The sequence below is a fragment of the Pleurodeles waltl genome, chromosome 3_1 (genome assembly GCF_031143425.1).
Source record: "Pleurodeles waltl isolate 20211129_DDA chromosome 3_1, aPleWal1.hap1.20221129, whole genome shotgun sequence".
NCBI lineage: Eukaryota > Metazoa > Chordata > Amphibia > Caudata > Salamandridae > Pleurodeles > Pleurodeles waltl.
In genome coordinates this window covers 1,145,650,040-1,145,668,058 of record NC_090440.1, presented here as the reverse complement: position 1 = coordinate 1,145,668,058, position 18,019 = coordinate 1,145,650,040, and positions in this window count along the sequence as shown.

The following is an 18,019-nucleotide window of genomic DNA, read 5'->3' as shown; positions in this document are numbered from 1 at the left end:
ATAAGATAGTAATAAGGAGATGAATAAATCTAGACACCTAAATCTCATGTAATATTTAGTTCAGCATAGCACCACGTCAGTCACGTCAACTACGTCAGTCAAAGTGAATGCCTCATCTAGCCACTAATTAGCATTAGCATGTTGGGCTTCATGCAAAACAATTTAGAACATCAGTTTGGAAAACATCTAACTAAGGTCTCTTATCAAAAATACACAGCAGTTGGTACCTAGAAAGAAAAGGCAAACAAATGAATTTCCATTAGCAACAGTATAATTACCCTCCTCGAAATAGGTCAGCATACAGGATCAGTCTTCGTCTTCAGGACATCAGTTAGATCGCCGTCAGTCTATCTAAACTAAAGGCAGGGGACACTTCCCTCATAAGGAAGAAAGTTTAATGGGGCAGTCTATGGATGAGGATGGTTTTGTCTAAGTCTCAGATCACCAAATAGAGTGACAGAGTTTCTGGATGCAATCGATATCATTCCCTACCTAATGCACCGAGTCTCCTGTGTCATGAGTTTTTATTCCTTTTTCGAAATACATTCCCCCAAAATTCTATTGGATAGTCACTTCACCCCACTATCTTCAACCTATCAAATTATACATTAAGTAATGCATTTGTCATTCTATGATATTTCTCATTCTTCTAATTGGTCTTCATAATTGACGTTTTTCGTAGGTGGCACATTCGGGGTTACTTCATTTTTTGGCACACACTTCGGGTCAAGAGTTCTCTTTTCCGCGATTTAATGTCCTTGAAAGTGTCCATGTTTGTTGCAAAGTCCATATATTTATACTAAAGCTGCTAGCATGCGGATGAGAAAATTTAGCATTGTTGCAAATAAGCGAAGAAAAGAACAATTGCTGGGTCATGGCCTTTTGCAAGTCAGCACACTGGAGAAACAGAAAAATACGCTTTAATATGAGAGCTACACAGCTAGTTTTCGACTCACGCTAACTTAAGATGTATGGATTCTAATAAAATGCAGTCTTTATACGTGTTAATGTTTTCAGTTAATCATAATACAAGCAATTATTTCTTACAGTCGACATTAGTTTATGCATGTGAAAAATTCTCCACGTTTAAAAATACGTTTCAATGAATAATATTATTAATGCAGCATTGTTAAATATAAGTATTTTATATCTAAAATAGGTAATGTTTAAACTACGCTCTCTCACAACTATATATAGTAAACACAATAAATACAAATATTACAATAAATACAAATAAAGTATGATAATTACAAGAGCAGTTATAAAATGATACTTATCTGCAAGGAGCAGCATTTAAAAGAGGCAGAATGCTGTCTACATTGACTGGTTATGTGTATTGGAGGTCCTATTCTAGAATGTTTTCTTTGTGATGTGATTTGCTTTAAAATGCTGCATGGAATAGCATTAAAGGAATAATATATAATGAGAGCCTCTGGTCTTGTAATGAAATTAACTCTGCTAGATATACCAGCCTATTCAAGATTTAATAAGTGGGCAGTAAAAACATACGTGCAGGGCCGCCCAGCTGGCAGTCTTGCTATTTATGTGGCGGGGGGCATAACTGGTAAAATAGAAGAAATACAAGTTGACTATCCAAAGCTGCAGGCAGTGCAAATGTCGGAGTGCTTCCATGACAATGCAAACTTGTTGCTAAGAACAAACGATTATATCCACCCATCGTCAAAAAGAAGCTGGCAAATATTGGATCCTTGAAGGCATTCATCATCACACAAACGTCAAATAAGCCTACCATAGGAGAACACCCTTTCCTGAGGGACCTTTCACCAAAAGCACACAGTGCAGCCATTGCAGACTGCGAGTCTTAGTACAGACAAAAGTGGAACACAAAAGTGAAAACATGACCTGTCACACATCTCTGCGTGCCAGGTCTTCTACCACTGCGTTTGATAATTATAAGTCACCCCTACAGAAGGCCTACAGTCCTAATGCAGGGTCATTATATCACATGAGCAGATATGCCCCTGCTATGACTTTGTTGATTCTTAGACATAGTATATGGGCAGGGATGCCATTTTAGACACATGTGCTGGACACTGGTCAATACTTGTTTCCCAGCTTCATGATGGCCTCTCTGAACATAGGGATGTTTGGTATGAATACTTACCCAACTGCTAGTGTGTTGACTGACTAGTCTAAACCAGCACAGCCACCCTAGACAGATTTCTGACCCCCTAAGGTGAGAGACAGTGCTCTTCAAGGTATGGAACAAAGCCTGCTCTAAGCAGAGGTGTTAACACCTCTTCCAGGAAAGATGGACATTCCAGGGTGGGAAGCTTCAAAGGACCAGTCACCTTAGTTATGTGACCCAGGTCTCTCCAGATGGTGAAGAAGTCCACCCCCTATCCTGACCCCACGACTTGGCAGCAAGACAGGCAGGAAAATTGGGAATATTAGAAGGTGTGCCCACATCATGCCATTCCCACCCCTAAGGTGCACCAGTTGATGTGGACACCACTTTTCACATTCCTCCATCTTGTTTTAGGTGGAATTAGCATTCTAGGGTCAGGGTTATGCCCAGTTCCCAGCGGAAATGGTCATATAGAGTTAGAGGTTGTAGTCACCCTAAAGGTAGGCAGCCCATTGGCTGCTACCTAGCACTCCCCTTAACGCCCCTAAATTGATAATTTAGGTGGTCCCCCTAATCTAAGAACTCAGATTTGACAGATTAAGAGAAGCAGGAGGAAGAAGAGCCAGAACCGGCTGTGCCCCCTTGCTCTAAGGCCCTTTGCAAACCAGCCCCTGTTTGGGAGCTCTCTGACTTGTCCCCAGGTTCTCCTTTGCAGCCTGTTTCCAGGTGGCCCACTCTTTTCCCTAGTACACCCAGATACAACCTCACCAGTACCCTGTTCTTGGGAAGCTCTTGACGAACTGCTATTAGTACTTTGGACCTTGGGCACCTACATCTCTAAACCCAGAAGGTGAACCCCTGAAACCAACTGTATATATCTTTTTGTATTATTGACTTTTCCTCCCAAAGGATTGCAATGTGCTTAAAGGTGTACAGGTTTGAACTCTTTACTTATCTGTAAGAAGTAATAATGAAAGCAGTACTTACTCTTTTATGAAGTTCTTCATTTCAGAACATATACAAAAAGAAGTGTTATTTTGCTAAATTGGTCTCTTATTTATTCTTTGAGTGTGTGTCTCATTTACTGCCTCTGTGAGTACAACAGAGTCTTTGCACTGCCCTCTAATAAGCCTAAATGCTCGCCCACACTAACACGAAAGAGAGAGTTAGTATTATCTACTTTTGCCTCTGTCAATGAATTTTGGATCCACTGGACTCTCTGCATGGAGTAGCTCTTTTTAGTGCACGACTTAGAGAGACAGCGGCCTATGAACCTGCTGCAAGAGGCGGAAACTGGCCAAGCTCTGGAAATACAAAATCTAATTTCAGCCCTTACACGGCAGGCCACAAAGGATAGATTAGGGGCTTAGCATTTTTAGAAGATTTGGAACATTTGAGACTGAGATGCTTAAACCAGGGAATATGTAGTGACATACAAGCAGAATGCACCTTCTACACAACAAAGGCTAATTTGATCCTAAATTACACCTTGGTTGCACTTCCTCTGTACCAAATGGTAGTTTTTTTCAAGATAGGAACCCGTCTTGAAAGTGACCATCAACCGCAAGGGATACAGCTAGACTTATCCTGTTTGCATTACGACCAAGTACAGTAAGAAAGAGTCATGGTCTCCACCATGAATTACAGGAGGTTGAAATGGACAGCAAGCTTGATCGCCCATACCGAAGCTCATGCTAGAAGCTTATGGGAGCACATACCCTTGTATGTTACAGACTCAATATCACAATGGTCACAGTTCCTTGTAGCACTTTTGCCTAAAAAGGATTATGGCCATAAAGCAACAAATCTTCAACTAAATGCCCTCCCAAAGAAACTAACAGAGTTGATGGCTGCAAAAAAAAGCCATATCACACTTTAAGGATGCTGTGCAAGAAGCCCACTACATTGGCTCAGATGTCCACATTAACTAAGCTAAGAAGCTTGGATAGTAATAATATGGGACCCTGTTAAGAAAGAGACTGACATGCACTGGCAGTAATTGTTAGAAGCCACAAGAAGGAAAAAATGCATGCAAATTCTGGAGACTTGTGAACAGCGCCATGGGCTTCAGACCTCCACCAGCATCAACTAGCATATCAGAGGAAGCATGGGTGGCTTACCTGCAAGATATGTTTGGGGTGTGTTGCCGAAACAAGACAGAGGGGATACTACTCCATTTACAGCCCTCCTTAAGTCTCCAACATTACAATCTGATCAAAAACAGGAATCTATTCCTCTGGTAGTTTCAACACAAGCAATTACCTCTGGGCTCCGAAGCAGGGCCCCCAACCCCAATGGCCTACCACAGGCAATCTACAAAGGAAAATGCAGTACTGGGCAAAACACCTGTGTCAGCTCTTCCACTATGCTCTTTTCCAGAAGGCCATCCTGGCAGTGGTGGCTGGCAGCTTTAGGAGGGAGGGGGGCGGGCGGGAAGCACACACACACTCATTCTTTCACACACAGACACGCAGGCACGCACATCCATTAACAACAATAATAACATTCAAACATGCACGCACGCACCAAACATTCATTTTAAAAGCTCACACTCATTCTTTCACACATACACGCACATCCATTAACAACACTCATAACATTCAAATATGCACGCACCAAACATTCATTTTAAAACATCACACACACACTCATTCTTTCACACACGCACATCCATTAACACTCATAACATTCAAACATGCACGCACCAAACATTAATTTTAAAAGATCACACACACTCATTTTTTCACACATGCACGCACATCCATTAACAACACTCATAACATTCAAACATGCAGGCATGCACCAAACATTAATTTTGAAACATCACACACACACACAAACTTACCTTCAGCCTCGAGGTCCCAGAACGGTTGGGACTGCTGCCTTCCCTCATAGGCAGACCTTAGGTCAGCCAATGAGGGAAGGTAGCAGTCCCAGCCTCGTCACAAAGTGGGATGGGGTAAGTGAGACTGCTGATCCCACCCCACTCTGTGACGAAGTGTCACTGATTGACTCTCACCCTGGGCGCTTCAGGGCTTAAACCTGAGGCGCCCAGGTCAAAGTCAATGCGTGACGCTTTCCTTGTCACTAAGGGGAGGGCCTCGAGGCACCTTTGCTGAGCCGAGGAGGTCACGCCCATAGGAGCTGTGACCTCCTCAGCCCAGCAAAGTTCAGCTCAGGCAGCCAAGAGTCTGCGCAAATCGCGCATATCTCACTCCTGGCTGTCTGAGCTGAAAATGAAGAGTGTCTGTCAGGCTGGCCTTTGTTCAGCCTGACAGACACTCTTCATGAGGGGCAAAAGGTGGGGGGGCGTGGCCCCTCCGCACTAAAGGACGGGCCGCGCCTGCATCCTGGACAGTTGGCGTGGTTCGGTAATAACACCAAGCTATAAAATAAGTAATAAATTGTTACCATCGAATTATAGGCTGATTGCCTTGTTGGTTGGGGAGGTGACATATTTAGCAAAAGTGCTGCTTAAAGAACTTATTGAGTGGGCAGAGAAGAATTAATTAGTGCCTCCAAATCAAGCTGTATTTGTCAAAGAGACAGGAATGGTTACTAACATCGTAATGCTTTCCCCTCAATTATTAACGAGGCAAGAAATTGGTAACAGAACTTACATCTATGCTTTGTGGACTTTCAGTCCGCTTTTGTCTCTGATCAACCAACGTAATCTGGTGCAAACTCCAGAATTGGGGAGAAGCACCTGTGCTTTTAAGTGCTATACAATTACTATATACTAATATATGGTTAAGAATCAAGGGCCAGATGTAAGAAAATCCTGCATTGCGACTAGCAAATTGCGAGTCTGAGCGACTTGCAATTTGTGAGTCGCAATGCAGGATGCAGGATGGTGTCCCTGACAGCATCTGCAAGTCGCAAGGGGTTCGCAAAGGCCCACCTCATTAATATTAATGAGGTGGGTCACAATTTGCGACCCCCTTGCGAGTCGCAGCACTCACAGGGATGGTGGCCTGCTGGAGACAGCAGACCACCATGTCTGTGACTGCTTTTAAATAAAGCAGTTTTTTTTTTTTTTTTTTTGTAATGCAGCCCTTTTTCCATAAAGGAAAACGAGATGCATTACAAAATGAAAAAAAGGAAACGTGTCAGTTTCATTTTTTCAGAGCAGGCAGTGGTCCGTAGGACCACTGCCTGCTCTGAAAAAATGTTTTCAAGCCTATTCACAAAGGGGAAGGGGTCCCATGGGGACCCCTTCCCTTTTGCAAATGGGTTACCACCAATGTGACACTGGTGGTAACTGTGATTGCTTTGCGACCGCGTTCGCAGTCACAAAGCAATCCTGCATCGCGCTGCGACTCGCAAATAGGAAGGGAAACACCCCTTCCTATTTGCGACTCGCAGTCCTGTTTTGCGAGTCGGTTACCAGGTTACCGACTTGCAAAATGGGAATGGGCATCTCGATGTGGGTTTAGCACATCGCAAACACTGATTTTCGATGTTTGTGGCACGTAAAGCCCTTTCTACATCTGGCCCCAAGCTTGGGTCTGGAGCAACCCTCTCACAGAAAATATATACCATCAGCGGGTTGAAACAAGGCTGTTTCCTTGCGCTGTTGCTATTTAACTTATATGTGCCAGAATGCATTACAGCTCTTAACAAAGTAATCTATCATGCCCCCAGGGTGTCAGGTTTTCCTGTTTCGAACATGAAGCACCCCGACAATGTTGTTCTACTAAGCCACACAAGGGTTGGCCTCCCGAGTCCAATAAATTCTAAGGTGATGTGCTCTGAATCGCATGGGCTAGAAGTTAATCTCAAAAGAACAAAATCAGTGTTGATCAGTACTGGGAGATCTCCAGCGCCCTCATTCATTTTGAAAAATGAAGTGCTGCAAATCAGTGCCAGATTACAAATACCTCGGGGTACTCTTTGACATAAAAAATATATTTGCAGAGCACAAACGCTCAATAACTTTGCACCTATATAAATATACATCTACAAAACTCTGATCATGAGTCCAAGATATTCTAAACACCACAAACAGTTTAGATATAATATGACAATATCCTTATTATTTGTGCAAAATACAATTACTTAGGTGCAAAAAACGCTGATCATAAACACAAAATATTCTAAAAACCTACAAACAGGAATTTACCTATAATAATCCCATTATTTGTGCAAAATACGGTTGTTGAAATGAAAAACAGAATTATAGCAGGGCCTCAACTTCTGTTATAGAGGGCAATACAATAGAAAACGCAGCGCTGCTCACAAGTGCAAACTATTCTAAAAACAACTAGCAGGAATTTAACTATGTTACAAAAATATCATTATTAATTGTTCAAAATACAGTTATTTTTGTGCAAAATACTGACAGAGACTTCTAGTTGCAGATTTCTTACCTTAGAATTTCCCCCCCAGGCGTAAGACGGGATCCGGAGATTTTTTCTTCGAGCAATACCCTTGCGCGTCGGTAGGTGGAGTCGGTCGACTCCGCAGGCGTTGTAGGCGTTGTGGTCGCCGTGATGATGTCGGGAGTAGTACATAGACGCCACCCTCGCACAGTGACATCAGTTCTTTTCTTTCCGCGCCACGCGCTCATCCGAGAGAGAGCTACCCTCGGCTATTTTTTGGCCGAATTCGACTGTTTTGTCGAAATTTTGTGTGCGAGCTTTGGTGCATCGAGGATGTCCCCGGAGACCGGGCTCAAGCCGTGCGAGGACTGTCACCGCATGATGTCGGTGATGGACCCTCATCGTGTCTGTCTGTGGGGCCTCGAGCACGACCACAACCCAAAGTCGTGCTCCGAGTGCCGGGTGCTGCATCCGAAGGCTTTGAGGGAGCAGTCCCTAAAGCTGATGGCGGCCCGGCACTCGACTCCGCGTAAGTCCCGATCTTGCTTGAGAGGAAGGTCTCGAGATCGGCCGCGGAGCCACCACCACTCCTCTTCATCGAAATCGTTGGGGCACAGTAAGAAAAAGAAGAAGTCAAAGAAGTCCCATCGCTCTCTGACTTCACCCCGTCGCTCGGTCGACGCGAGGCAGGACAAGCGTCCACGAAGTAGGCCTCTGTCCTCGGAGCCTACGTCTGGGTCGGGTCTGCGCTTCCCTGAGTTTCCCAGAGCCGGAGCGACCCCTGCCCAACTCAAAGAGTTTTACGAGACCATGCACCTCATCTTTGGGCGTGCCGACCCGGATACGGCGCCTTCGGGCCCAAGGGGCTTGGCTGAGGGGCCTTCGGGTTCCGCACCGGCAGCTTCGGCCCCGTCCACTGAGGTCGCCTCCGGATCAGTGCGCGGATCTGCAACGACGCCGGTCACACAGTCGAGACCTTCCCCGGCACCAGGTCGTTTAGTGCCCACTATCGACGTTGACCCGATTCTTATCCCTGACGACTCGGAGTTAGAGCAGCGTCGGCCGACAATGCCATCAGCTTCGGTGGGCCCTATTCGCCCGAGGTCGGATTCTGACCCATTTTCCAATGGGTTTGAATATGGGGAGGAATTAGAGGGGTCCCTGGACCCTTTTGAATACCAGGAAGACCCTACTATGGACTGGGCACAGGACTTGGGCGAAGCCAGTGGTCTTGATACTTCTCCTGACTCTGGCATGCTGTCTCCTCCTACCGTGGCTACGGCGGAGGGAGCTACCTATGGTATGGTGGTTAGTAGGGCGGCTGAGTTCCTTGGGCTTGAGCTACCTACTGTCAAAGTCAGGTCTAACCTCCTGACGGAGGTGCTTCAGCCTGGGGCTTCTACATCTGAACCCCTTCTCCCATTTAATGAAGCCCTCACTGATGTATTTTTGGGTACGCGGTCCAAACCCAACACAGGGGCTCCTGTGAACAGGATGATCGCACACCGCCATCGGCCTGTGCAGAACGACCCAAAGTTCCTGTCCCAACATCCTACACCTGAGAGTCTTGTTATCCAGGCGTCCTCTTCTTCTGGCGCGTTCCCTTCCATACCCCCCAATTAGGGAATCCAAAAGGCTGGAACTATTTGGTAAGAAGTTGTTTTCTTCCTCCAGCCTCGCGCTGCAGTCCGTGAACACCGCATGCCTTTTAGGCCGTTATTCCCACTCCCTGTGGGATACGGTTGCGCAAGTCCTGCCGCAGATACCGGAGGAGGCCCGTGCTATCATCTACCAAGCAGTCAAAGATGGGAGAGACGTGGCGAAGTTCACCATCCGTTGTGATCCGGATACGACTGACTCTCTGGGCAGATCGGTTACTACGACAGTGGCCTTGAGGCACCATGCCTGGTTACGTACTTCTGGTTTTTCAGGGGATGTCCAACAGTCACTCATGGACATGCCCTTTGATGGCACCCATCTCTTCGGAGACAAAACGGACTCGGCCTTGGAGTGGTTCAAGGAGTCATGGGCTACAGCTCGGTCCCTTGGCCTTTCTGCCACCACACGCCCCCCACAGTCCACTTTTCGTCCCATTAGTGGCCACGGAAGGGGCGCCCTGTCGCGTCCTCAACCCAGCTACCGGGCCATGCACACTGGACAGCCTATGCATGGCGGGGGGCGCAGAATCCCATGTGGTCGTGGGTCAGGGAACCAGAGGTCTGTCCAGTCCACCCCTGCAGCAGCCTCCAAACCTTCCTAGTCAGTCCCCTCACTCCCGCCCAGTAGGTGGCAGAATCCGCCATCGCCTGCCCCATTTGGAACATATCACCACGGACGGGTGGGTTTTGCAAATCATTCGGAAGGGTTACTCCCTCCCTTTCGAATCCGCACCACCACATATGCCACCATCCTTCCATCCCCTTTCGGAGGATCATTTGGTGCTTCTCCGCCAGGAAGTCGCTGCTTTCTTGGCCAAGGGACCTATAGAAAGGGTCCCTGTGCCAGAACTAGGTTGTGGTTGTTATTCCCACTACTTTCTGATACCAAAGAAGGACAAAGGCTTGCGCCCTATCCTAGAGCTTCGGGACCTGAACTACTTCCTCAAGAAGGAGAAGTGCAAAATGCTCACCCTGGCTCAGGTTCTGTCTGCCTTAGACCCACATTTCCACATCCCCATCCTGCCTGCCCAGAGACGTTACCTACGATTCGTGGTAGGTCACGAGCACTTTCAGTTTACTGTGCTCCCTTTCGGCCTTACCAGTGCCCCTCGGGTGTTCACAAAAGTGATGGCGGTGGTTGCAGCTTATCGGCGCACGATAGTGGTCTCAGTCTTCCCTTACCTAGATGACTGGCTGATGAAGGTGTCTTCGCCCCAGACAGTGGTCTCACACCTCCAGACTCCGGCGGACCTCCTGCACCAGCTGGGATTCACTATCAACGTGCCGAAGTCACACCTGACTCCCTCTCAGATTCTCCCTTTCATCGGGGCAGTTCTGGACACAGTGCGGTTTCTGGCTTATCCTCCCCTAAAGCGAGTCCAAGACATTCAGGCTATGATTCCGATCTTTCAGCCTTGGTCTTGGGTTTCGGTGAAACAGACTCTGAGGCTGCTGGGCCTCTTGGCCTCCTGCATCCTGCTAGTAGCACATGCCAGGTGGCATATGCGAGCTCTGCAGTGGGTCTTGAAGTTCCAGTGGGAGCAGCATCAGGGGAATCACTCCGACATGGTCCAGATCTCGGAGGGCATTGCGAAAGACCTGCAGTGGTGGCTTTCGAATATCGATTGGGTCAATGGCAGATCCCTCTCCCTTCCCCAACCAGATCTCTCAATAGTGACAAATGCGTCGCTTCTGGGTTGGGGCGACCACATGGGAGAGGCGGAGATCAGAGGCGTCTGGTCTCCGGTGGAGTCGGGACTCCACATCAACCTGCTGGAGCTCCGAGTGATCAGACTTGCGTTGAAGGTATTCCTTCCCTCTCTCAAAGGGAAAGTGGTGCAGGTGTTCATGGACAACACTACCACCATGTGGTTCTCCAACAAGCAAGGCGGGGTAGGTTCCTGGACCCTATGTCAGGAGGCACTACGCCTCTGGACATGGCTGGAACATCAGGGCATTACACTGATGTTTCAACATCTGGCAGGCTCTCTCAACACCAGAGCAGACTAATTCAGCCATTGACGCACTGTCGATCACGAATGGCGTCTCCATCCGGAGGTGGCGCAAGGTCTCTTTCTCAAGTGCGGAGAGCCTTGGTTAGATCTGTTTGCCTCCGCAGAGAACGTGCAATGTCAGCTATTTTGCGCGTTGGAGTTTCCGAAGGCGGCACTCGCTCAGAGATGCTTTTCGTCTCGAGTGGAACTCTGGCCTCCTTTATGCCTTCCCACCTATCCCTCTTCTGCCCAGAGTGATCAAGAAGATCCAGAGTGACCGGGCCCAAGTTATCTTGGTGGCTCCGGACTGGGCTCGAAGAGTGTGGTATCCCGAGCTACTGAGCATGTCCATCGATCCTCCACTCAGACTGCCTCTTCGGGCGGATCTTCTGACGCAGCAGCAGGGAACGGTCCTCCATCCGAACCTGTCCAACCTCCACCTTCATGCATGGAGATTTAGCGGCAACAGTTGACGGCATTTGCCCTTCTACCCGAGGTCTGCATTGTTATCTTGGCAGCCAGGCGTCCCTCGACTAAAACTGTATACGTGTGTCGTCTGAATAAATTTGTGGCATGGTGCACTAACATATCTGTTGACCCCCTATCTGCCCCTCTTTCAGAGGTTCTTCTATTCATTCTTTCCTTGGCCCAGCAGGGCTCTGCATTGGGCACCCTTAAGGGGTATCTGTCTGCCATTTCCGCCTTTCTTAGGCTTCCTGATCAGCCCTCACTCTTTAAATCTTCTCTTGTGAGTAGATTCTTGAAGAGGCTCACCCACTTATTTCCTCCCACTCCCTTCATCATGCCTCAGTGGGATCTTAATCTTGTACTTACTTTCTTGATGTGTACTCCCTTTGAGCCTATGCATAATTGTCCCTTACGGCTCCTCACATTCAAGACTGTCTTTCTCATCGCCATCACCTCTGCTCGCAGGGTGAGTGAGCTTCAGGCCCTTTCTTCAAAACCTCCGTACTTGTCCGTACACCCCGACAAATTGGTGTTACGCACTAGATCTTCCTTTCTTCCTAAGGTGGTTACACCGTTTCATGTAGGCCAGTCCATCACTTTGCCTACCTTCTACGCACCCCCACATCCTTCCCATGAGGAGAAGAGACTCCGCCGTCTGGACCCAAAAAGAGCGTTGGCATTCTATCTCAATCATCCTAAGGACTACCGGGTGGACGATCAACTCTTTGTTGGCTATGTGGGTGCGAAGAAAGGGAAGGGGGTGCAGAAACGTACCATCTCTCAATGGGTGCTTCTTTGCATCAAAATGTGCCACGCCTTGACAAAAAAGCAACCTCCAGACGGCTTGCGGGCTCATTCTACCAGGGCCACTGCTGCATGCACTGCGTTAGCAAGTGGAGCATCCCTGCACACATTTGCTAAACAATACTGCCTGGACAGTCAGGTCCGTCAGGACGGCTACTTTGGTCGTTCGGTCCTGCAGGACTTTCTAGTATGATCTTAGTTCGCAGCCCACCACCGAGGATGTCATTGCTGGGGTATCTATTCTAAGGTAAGGAATCTGCAACTAGAAGTCTCTATCAGATGTACAAGTTACTTATCTTCGGTAACTAAATATCTGGTAGAGACATATTCTAGTTGCAGATTCCTTACCGCCCACCCATCCTCCCCGCTTGTTAACTGATTTCTAGGGACAGGGATTCCCCCTTTCAGGTCCTTAGCTCTGGCGCACCAATATCAGTGTTCTTAGCGGCTCTGCTCTCTGGTGTGGAAAGTCGTTAAAAGAAACTGATGTCACTGCGCAAGGGCGGCGTCTATGTACTACTCCCGACGTGATCATGGCGACCACAACTCCTATGACGCCTGCGGAGTCGACCGACGCCACCTACTGACGCGCAAGCGAATTGCTCAAAGAAAAAATCTCCGGATCCAGTCTGACGCCTGGGGGAAAATTCTAAGGTAAGGCATCTGCAACAGAATATGGGGGTCATTCCGACCCTGGCGGTCCATGACCGCCAGGGCGGAGGGCAGCGGAAGCACCGCCAACAGGCTGGCGGTGCTTCCTGGGCGATTCTGACCGCGGCGGTAAAGCCGCGGTCAGAAAAGGGGAACCGGCGGTTTCCCGCCGGTTTCCCGCTGGTTTCCCGCTGGCCCAGGGAATCCACCATGGCGGCGCTGCTTGCAGCGCCGCCATGGGGATTCCGACCCCCTTCCCGCCATCCTGTTCCTGGTGGTAATTACCGCCAGGAACAGGATGGCGGGAACGGGTGTCGTGGGGCCCCTGGGGGGCCCTGCACTGCCCATGCCACTGGCATGGGCAGTGCAGGGGCCCCCTAACAGGGCCCCATAAAGATTTTCAGTGTCTGCTTTGCAGACACTGAAAATCGCGACGGGTGCCACTGCACCCGTCGCACCCCTTCAACTCCGCCGGCTCCATTCGGAGCCGGCTTCATTGTTGAAGGGGCTTTCCCTCTGGGCCAGAATGACCGCCTATGTCTCTACCAGATATTTCGTTACCGAAGGTAAGTAACTTGTACTTCTTGTAGCGAGTAGCGGATCTCAACTTCTCAATTCAGAAGAGTAAGAGACAAATTAAATTCTGGAGAATAATTACAATTCATACTTTATATCATATAATATCTTACAATATGCTAATATACTAATAAGTAAAATCAATTTGTCAATACTCATAATTCAGATAGTTGGATCAAACCTCCACATTTTGGAAGAATTAATCTATTTGTAGGAGCTACTCAAATCAGCCAGGCATTCGGCAACTACAGACAAATATTACCTTACAGCAGAACACAATCATATATTATTACACTTTAATATAGCTATCATTACATCATTAATGTGACAAACCTGTAAACTCCGATAAACAGAGTAACAGTCTTCTTCTTATGTCACCGCAAGTGGAAAATATAATTATATGCAGAAAAGACAATGGAGCATTTTGACAGAAGGGACAAATACCACTTTCCCCCCCAAACTGTCTAACCAACTTCCACTTTATAAAGGCAGGGACCTTCAAGGCCCACTTCCGAATAAAGCTCTTGTGAAATTGCACTTTTTATGCATAATAGCATCATAAAACTGCGAGCACTTTTGAAAATTTTCATAACTGGTACTTCATTGTTGATCATAGCATACTTGTACAGGTATTCGTTGAAAACCAAAGCATTTGATGTGTATACTGATGTGTGTCTAAAAACCTAGGACATGATTTAGAACTTGGAGGAGGGGAATTCTCCGTCACGTTTGTCCTGCCCGCCGTATTACGATCCCATCATATCCTATGGGGATTATAATACTGTGGACAGAATATCCGTCAAATTTCTGAACGAGTATTCCTCCACCAAGTTCTAAATCAGGCCCTTAGTTAGTCGTTGCTAGTATTAGATGTACCGAATGTTGAATATTGACGTTTTAAGGCAAATTTGTGCATGACTTGTTTTTCAGATGACTTTTCTTATTGTTTGCATTATCTTCCACTGCAAAGTATGTTTTGATGGTAATAACGTTTGATGTAACTATTGTACTCATAAGTAGTAATGGGTTGAATGGTGGTTTTTAGATGAAGGAGAAGTTGAATCTGTTTTAGATTGTAAAAGTTTTAATGAACTGACCAATAATTTAATTATTTAATTCATGTTTTCCCTGATTAATAACCTACAGGCCCCATATTTGTGGGAGGGAAATGATTTCAGCTGTGTCTTTGGGATCGACATGAATAGGTCCACCCTCCCATTCCGAAGCGCTTGAATGGCAGACACTTTTGGAGGTGGATACCTAATTGGGGCCTCTGCGATGCCTGGAGGAATGCACATCTATATGACAGAAAATGTTTTAGTACACAAAAATTCATAAACTCCACACTAGGTTAGACTCCTTGTGTATTAACCAGAAGGGCAACTAAGTAAGTAACGGACACTGAATACCTGGGCTACATACTGAATATCTGGACCGCACATGGTCGGATTGCAAACTTCTCAAGCTTGCGTTGGGTTGGGGTAAACCCAGACAATAGATTTCAACATGGACATTAAATATGCTCACCCTAGTGGAACCCCAGTTTAGCCATACACTGGGGAAGACCATACCTTAGTACTTTGCAGAAAACTATACATTTAAAGTGGTTATGTGAGGGATCTGTTTAAAGACCACCTGCATGGTTGCAATGTGGCTTGCCAAGAATATTCTACCCACAGAAGGGGCAAGACATAGCAAGGAACTCGACTTACTCAAGGTCATGCAGATCCTCAGGAACTCAGCGACCACGGAAAGAAACGTAGAGACCTAGTTAACAGACTAGAGAAAGCTGACTACAAGTGAGTCTCAAAATCAATAAAATGTTGCCAGATCTGCAGGTCTAGGGATTTGAATAACGTACTTGACCTACCTGTAATGTTCTTGATCCATAAACGGGTCTCCATTTGTGTGAGTGTAGATAAAAGTTTTATTTCACCAAGTGGCCTTATCCTTCATTATCACACGTGAAATATTTGAGGCTTCTGTACAAAAATGTTTGTTTGATTTAATAGACTAAAACTTTGCAAGATATATAAGAAGAATCTAGTCCACATATAGAGTACATATGACCCATGATTTGACTCTAAATTTACTAATAGCATTGTTATGAAGGGGGTCCCAAATAATTCTCAGTTTTTGTTTAAAAGCTCTCACATTTAGTAAATATATTACTAAAGTGTGATTTGGTGCTCCCTGTCATTTACAGACAGCACATTTTCTATTGGAATGGCCACAAAAATGTCCACGAGAATGGACCTTTACTGATAGAACTATATAGTGTACAAACAATAATGTGAAGAATTGGGGTTTCAGCAAACACTTATCATTTGCACTTCACCAAATGTTCTGCTTCGTTTTGATCATGTTACAAGCTTTGTTTTCATCACACTATAGAAAATACAAATAATGTGCTTACGTAACTGGTGATGTATTTTTTAATATTTGTACAGTTCGTTTACCACGTATTTAGATCTTGTCGGTTGGGAAAAAACTAACATCATACAGCCTTTCATTTCACACTCCCTGTACCTCAGCATAATTGTCAGACAGTTCACTTTACAGAATCTTCTAACTTTGTAGTCAAAGAAAAAGAAAGAAAAGTAAACACCAATCCCCAGGATAAAATAAGCAGTAATTTCTTAGAAGACATAAGTTGGCATTTGACAAGCTAAAAACAAAATTTAAAGGCATCTTTATTGCTCATTCACTTCCCTAATGTACAAACACATTGTACCTTGCTAGCTCAAGCTTGTAGGAGGCTGACCTGGCTTGTAGTGGGTACCAGAGGTACTTACACTTTGTGCCAGGTCCAGTTATCCCTTATTAGTGTAGAAGAGGTGTTTCTAGCAGCTTAGACCGATAGAAGGTAGCTATGGCAAAGCAGCTTAGGCTGAATTAGGAGACATGCAAAGCTCCTACTATACCACTTATATCATATGCACAATATCATAAGAAAACACAATACACAGAGTTACTAAAAATAAAGGTTCTTTATTTTTATGACAATATGCCAAAAGAATCTCAGTGAGTACCCTCAGTAAGAAGGTAAGTAAAATACACAAGTTATATGTACACAAACCAAAATTAGGTAAGTAAGAGCAAGAAAAGTAATGCAAACAGTGTAGAATTACCATTGGTTGCAATAGGCAAGCATATGTATAGGGGCAACACAAACCATATACTACAAAAGTGGAATGCAAACCACGAATGGACCCCAGACCTATGTGAGCTTGTAGAGGGTCGCTGGGACTGTAAGAAAACAGTGAGGGTTAGAAAAATACCCCACCCCAAGACCCTGAAAAGTAGGAGTAAAGTGCACCTACTACCCCCAGAGATCACAGAAGTCGTGATAGGGGGATTCTGCAGGAAGAGCAAACACCAGCAGTGCACTGACAACGGATTTCCGGACCTGAGTACCTGTAAGACAAGGGAACCAAGTCCAATAGTCGCGACAGTGTCCAGGGGGGCAGGAGCCCAGGAAACCCCGGATGAAGGTGCAAGGAAGCTGCCTCCGGTTGGAAGAAGCTTGGAGTTCTGCAAGAAAGAAGAGGACTAGGAACTTCTCCTTTGGAAGACGGATGTCCCACGTCGCAATGAAGCTTGCAGAGGTGTTCCCACGCAGAGAATCCGCAAACAAGCCTTGCTAGCTGCAAGGGTTGCGGGAGAGGTTTTTTGGTGCTGCTGAGGACCAGGAAGGGCCAGGATGTCACCTTTTGGAGGAAGAGACAGAGGAGGTGCTCAGCAACTCAGAGAGCCCTCACAGAAGCAGGCAGCACCCGCAGAAGTACCCCAACAGGCACTTAGAAGAAGAGTGAACCAGAGTCCACGCGAAGTCACAAAAGGGGGTCCCACGACATCGGAGCACAACTCAGCAGGTTTTGCACAGCAGGACAGAGTGCTGGGGACCCAGGCTAGGCAGTGCACAAAGGAAATCCTGGAAGAGTGCACAGGAGCCGGAGCAGCTGCAAATCACGCGATACACAGCTTTGCAGTCTATCGTGGGGAGGCAAGGACTTACCTCCACCAAACTTGGACTGAAGAGTCACTACACTGTGGGAGTCACTTGGGCAGAGTTGCTGTGTTCCAGGGACCATGCTCGTCAGGATGAGAGGGGACCCAGAGGACCAGTGATGCAGTCTTTTGGTGCCTGCGTTAGCAGGGGGAATATTCTGTCGACCCACTGGAGATTTCTTCGGAGCTTCTGGTGCAGGGTGAAGGCAGGCTACCCCCAGAGCATGCACCACCTGGAAACAGTTGAGAAAGCAGGCAGGATTAGGTGCTATAATGTTGCTGGTAGTCAGCGGTCGATCCTTTGGTAGAAGGTGAAGAGGGAGATGCAGAGGAACTCTGATGAGCTCTTGCATTCGTTATCTGAAGAATTCCCCAAAGCAGAGACCCTAACTAGCCAGAAAAAGAGGTTTGGCTACCAAGTTAGGAGGATTGGCTACCACGAAAGGT